We start from the raw sequence: 4,933 nt of genomic DNA, 5'->3' as shown, positions 1-4,933 counted from the left end.
CAAGTATAAGGTGTAAGTTGTTCTATGATCAAGCTATACAATTCCAAGTCATCCATAACCGCGGACACGGCTTATCGATAAGATGTACACCCTGCAGGGGTTGCCCAAATGTAACCATACGCATGCTTGACCCGCTTCTTATAGGCGATGTCTCACAACAAGACCGTTCCCAGTTCAACAAGAAAGTCTAGGGGGGCCACCCAACTAAGCTACCCGTGAAGACTGTGATGACCCAGCGTACCACTGCATGGTGTAGTACACAAGTCGTTGACATAACACAAGTGAAACACCGTTCCATTCATATTACATCTCTCAGAGTGGTACAGCAGAAACATATGCGAGTCCAAGGTATGTCTATAGAAGTACACACGAACTGTTTACATAAGATCCACACAGCCTCCTACTTTACAGTGAGGTAAAACTTCAAATAAAGTTCCAGAAGAACGACTCGTAGTCTAACTTATTGCTAACTCAAGTTTAAGAGCTACTTGGCTTGCTATAGAAATCTAGCTACTTAGGTGCTATGATTAGGGAAAGATTCCCTTCTATTACTAGTCTAAGTTTCCACTCTAGCTGATGCAGAAGTTGACTTCTTTGACTTCTTTGATTGGATTCTCCATCTTGTTGCAGTTGACTCATTTGTCTTCGAGTTCCACGGTAGTTTCTCCTTCAGTGCCTTGATCTAAGAAGGGGGTTCAAATGGGAGGGAATGAGTACGAGCGTACTCAGCAAGTTCATATAAGGAAATAGATGTATCATGCACTAGCTACAGCCACAGACCAGAAAGACATAGGCGAATGCAAGTTTTTGTAAACATTTCTTCAAAAGGTTTATTTTATTCTGAAAACTATGCCCGTCAGTCTTCACAGGTTGAACAGAACTTCGTGGAGTTCATTTCCTGCCGCGTTCGCAGTTCCCTTCCCGGAACGGGGAGTGACAGTCACAATTCTGATACCCTCTGCAGAGGTGCGTTACTTTACCCCATAAGAGAACTTATCCTTGTTGCCGGTCGAGAGTATGTACTCGTCCACACTTCCTTTGGTGTGAGGCCCAGTATAAGAACCAAGCCAATCACTGCCTTCTCCGCGACCCTGCAAACTGTAACATCCAAAAAATTTCCTAATTTTGGAATGTTAAAATTAATAAAATAATTTGATTGAATTGTTTGAGTTTGATTGGAATTATGACCGAAAAGAAATTTTGAAGACTTGTTTGAATTTTATTTTTCAACCTCACTTTAAATTTTTTTATATACGAGTGGATTAACATGACTATCCAAAAAAAAACCTTTTGTTTCAACCACTTGGTTTCTTTAGTTTGAACTAAAATAATTACCCAACCATACTTTACACTATGAAGAGCGGGAATAAAATGACTTTCCCAATTATGGTGGATTATTATTCTAATGTCTTGATTTGGCTTTTAAGTCTTTTATATTTAAATTCGTGGATTCTTATAAATGTTTCTATCGCCTATTTTAAGAGAGATGATAATATGACTTCATCGTGATTAATATTGAATTTTTCATTATATTTTAAATCTCATTTAAAAATGATTTATTTTGTATTTCGTATATGTTCGCGTTTGTTTGAATTGATTGATTGAGTGAAACTAAAACTCCCCTATAAAAACTGCACAAGTACCTATATAGCCAAAGTGCATAAAATATTTTTTGTATATTTTATTTCAGACGGAAAAGGGATTTCCCTATGCCCAATTTACTTGTTTTGGTTTTAACGATTTAATTGAATAATTATCTCTAAACTTTTTTCCTAAAGAAAAAAAGGAAACAAAAACAAATGAAAGAAAGAGATGTGCACGTACCTGAGTCAGCCACGCCAAGATGCATGAGCTTGCACCAAGTCGCTACAGCAAGCCCTCTCCTTCCGAATTGATAAAAAAACGCAAGGACCCCACCAGTCATCTTCCTCCTCTGGTACTAGTTCGTAAGAGCATCTCCACTCGTCTCCCCACAGAGCCCCCACGGCCACTTTTTTTCATCCGGACGGCGAAAAACGGCCCAGTTAGGTCCCCGGTTCCTCGTTTTGATCCGGATTTGAGCCTATTTTCGTCCGGACTCCCCATGCCATCCCCGGCCCCCCGGGGAGCGCTCGGGGACTCCGGATGAAGCTAAACCAACCGCCCACGCCCACGTGTCTCCTCTTTCGTCCGGATTCCCCGAGCCGTCCTCTTTTTCCCCGAGAAACGTCGCTTGGGGAGCACACGACTGGAAATATACTGCCCCCCACGCCAAATCTTCCTCCAATCCGGACAAAAATTTCGCCGGATTTGGGCGTGGGGAGCGCCAACGAGTGGGGATGCTCTAATGAACAGGGACTCCAAACCAAACCAGAATCCCAGCGATTTCGCAACGAATTCGTTGAATCCTTGACCCCTACGTCACGAAATCCCTTTATATAAACTCCCGCATCGTTCCCTCTCCGTTTTTTCAAAAATCGCAACTCTAGATCACCGAAAATTCGATTTCCGATCTCGCCGGAGTTTCGCCGCTTCGAACTTGAACTGGAGGTCCCAGGACCTTCCTGCCTCCACGATTCTCTCTAAATCCTCACCCCTTTTTCCGTCGCACAGGACCACGGGAACGAACAGACGAGGACGTCGGAATTTCGCCGGGCTTCATCGTTTTCAGCCGGAGATACACGCCGTTTGGGACAAGGAGGATCGCTGACAAGGACGGGAAGAAGATCACCACGTCGAGCCGCACCTCGTCATCACCTTCAGAGTCGGAGGCAACCACGCCGTCGTTGCCATCCACAACGTCGCCGCGTCCTTCGTCCGCCGAGCACCACATCTGGTAACGCACCGCTCTCATACTCGTTCGTAGGAGATACCATGTACGTATCGTTGAACCGGTACAGCCTATCACATATTTGCACATGTGTGCTTTTTTTTCCCACCCGCACGTATGCGCTGATTGATCGACCAGTTCGCGTTACAGTTTGTACTAGCTCATGTTAGATTTCAAAAATTCGTAACTTTAAATCTACAACTTTATTTTAGATTATGTTTCTTACTTTGAGTTCAGAATTATAAACTCTATATAATGATATTAATTTTTACAATTATAGATTTTATCAAGTCTGTAAGTTAAAAATTTTACAATTATAAACTCTATATAATGATATTAATTTTTACAATTATAGAGATGCACATGTTGAGATGGATATGTGGCCACACAAGAAAGGATCGGGTACGGAACGACGATATACGGGAGAGAGTTGGGGTAGCACCGATTGAAGAGAAGCTGGTCCAACATCGTCTCAGATGGTTTGGACATATCCAACGGAGGCCTCCGGAAGCGCCGGTGCATAGCGGACGGATAAAGCGTGATGAGAATGTTAAGAGGGGTCGTGGTAGATCAAACTTGACATGGGAGGAGTCCGTTAAGAGAGACCTGAAGGTTTGGAATATCGACAAAGATTTAACAATGGATAGAGGTGCGTGGAAGTTAGCTATCCACGTTTCGGAACCATGACTTTGCTTCGAGATCTTATGGGTTTCAACTCTAGCCTACCCCAACATGTTTGGGACTGAAAGGCTTGGTTGTTGTTGTTGTTGCTGTAAGTTAAAATTTGGAATTCAAATCCCGTGTTAGCTACCTTAGATGACTAATAGCAATGCGTTAGCATTCTTTTTCCCAAACTTTTGAGTGGATCGAATCGCACCGTGCAATGTCGGAGGAGCGACGCTAAAGTCTACCGAGGCCTTTCAAGAACACAATCGTCAGATCTAGATCCAACGGAGCACGTTCGCCGTGACGAGTTCTAAATCGCGGAAACACCAAATGTTTGAAAAATCATAGTTAAATAACCCTAACTCCGTTTTGGTTGATTCTTTTTGCATTAGTTTCATAATTTTAATATCTACACTTTGACGTTGGAATTTTAAATTTATGAATAATTAATCTGCCTGATTGAATTGCGGAAGTTTTAACCTTAATTTGAACATTTTTTAGAGTTATATAAATTCTATTAAATTATTATTTTTTTAAATTTATTCTTATCACCATATATAATATTTGGAACAAACATAATTACTTTAACAGGAAATAAATATATAATTTAATATTATTTTTGCATTTTTGTTTGTTTTACATGACTATGCGGTCTATTTGGCTCTTTATTTGCAATGATTTTTTATTGCGTGTAATGTTTCTATGCGTTAGATTTATTCGGAGTGCGAGCGAAATTCACAAGGAAGAAATCATCGTCAAACTTTACTAAGGCAAGTTACACCCTTGTTCATATGTTTGTCCAAGTTTTCTACTATGCATGTCTTTTTCCTTCAAATGATTAGTATGCATGTGTAGGATGTTTTGGTAGATTTTACTTGGTAAATATTTTACAAGTTCGCGTGCTATTTTGTAGATTGCCATGAGTAGAAGTATTACTTAGTAATATTTCCACTTGATATCATGGCCATAGGAATCCCTAAATTTTTCTAAGTGCTATGCTTTTCTTACGTAAATATCAAAAGGGGTTCGAAACAAGAAAATTTTCTAAGTACTTGAGCTCTGTTTATGAGCGCAACTTTTCTCCCAAAATCTTCCTTCAAAATAAAATTAAGTTTTCTTCTGGGCGGAATGGTTTTGATGGGACAACGAGTGTGGAGATTGGTGGAGGACTGCCGCCAAGGATCAAAGAAGTCTGCCATGTTCCAGATGTCAGAAGCTTCCAGTGCAACCGCAATACAATATGGGCTCTGTCTTGGCTAAGTACTTAGGGGGAAACCTCGCCTGGGTACCGCCATTGGGAGGAATTTTGGGCACGGGCGGATCCGGAAGGTGGAGGGGCTACTAAGGAAAAGCTTCGTCGTGACCTCGTCCGGGCCTTAATGAAGATGAAGAGTTTTGGCAAAACGGCTTGGTTGTGAATTGTGGGGAAAGTGCGCAACCTCTCGAGAGTGTTAACCT

The 4,933-nt window shown here is 41.4% G+C and overlaps 1 long non-coding RNA gene across 1 annotated transcript; it reads left to right on the top strand.

The window, feature by feature from the left end:
• The first annotated feature begins 2,330 nt into the window (after positions 1 to 2,330).
• On the top strand, positions 2,331 to 3,619 carry LOC127340736 (uncharacterized). The gene is made up of 2 exons (XR_007874843.1): positions 2,331 to 2,815; positions 3,165 to 3,619. It is a non-coding gene; the product is annotated as an uncharacterized lncRNA (long non-coding RNA).
• Positions 3,620 to 4,933: the final 1,314 nt, after the last annotated feature.

This window comes from Lolium perenne, chromosome 3, assembly GCF_019359855.2.
Source record: "Lolium perenne isolate Kyuss_39 chromosome 3, Kyuss_2.0, whole genome shotgun sequence".
In the NCBI taxonomy this organism is placed as follows: domain Eukaryota; kingdom Viridiplantae; phylum Streptophyta; class Magnoliopsida; order Poales; family Poaceae; genus Lolium; species Lolium perenne.
Note: the sequence above shows the minus strand (reverse complement) of the source record. Positions and strands in the feature narration are given on the sequence as shown.